The sequence below is a fragment of the Penaeus monodon genome, chromosome 24 (assembly GCF_015228065.2).
Source record: "Penaeus monodon isolate SGIC_2016 chromosome 24, NSTDA_Pmon_1, whole genome shotgun sequence".
Taxonomy (NCBI): domain Eukaryota; kingdom Metazoa; phylum Arthropoda; class Malacostraca; order Decapoda; family Penaeidae; genus Penaeus; species Penaeus monodon.
Window position 1 is genome coordinate 3,485,084 of NC_051409.1, and position 509 is coordinate 3,485,592.

The 509-nt window shown below is 36.1% G+C and overlaps 1 pseudogene; it reads right to left on the bottom strand.

The window, feature by feature from the left end:
• The window catches only part of LOC119588806, a 4,177-nt pseudogene that overhangs the window by 1,203 nt on the left and 2,465 nt on the right, over positions 1–509 (bottom strand).

Genomic DNA, 509 nt, shown 5'->3' on the forward strand with positions numbered 1-509 from the left:
GGAGAACATACAAAGATAAAGATGAAGAGAATTAGAGGGAACTTAATAGGAAAATACATCGAGAATGTGCATAAACAAAAGAAGAATGGTTGAACAGCTAGAAAGGGTTAAGCAACAGAATATGTACGATAAAGGAGGAGAAATCACAAGCAAAAGAAAATAAATCAGTGAATAACAAGAAAAAAGAGGGCTGGAACAGTAGCCATGGAGCTAAACGAGGGAAGAGATATGTAGAACGAATATATTAGAGAATTATTTACAGATAAAAGAGAAGAACGCAGAGACTTACAAAATGATGAGGGGCCAGACATAATGAAGGAAGAAATAGAGACAGCACAAAAAGGATGAAAAGAGGCAAAGCAATGGCAAAGACGGAGTTGCAGCAGAAATACTGGAGGCATTAGATGAATTAGATATAAAAAATCATGACAGAAAATGCCAACACGACCAACAGTACAGCACACTTAATAGTACGAATGTGTCAATACAAACAAGATTCAAGGGAAAAC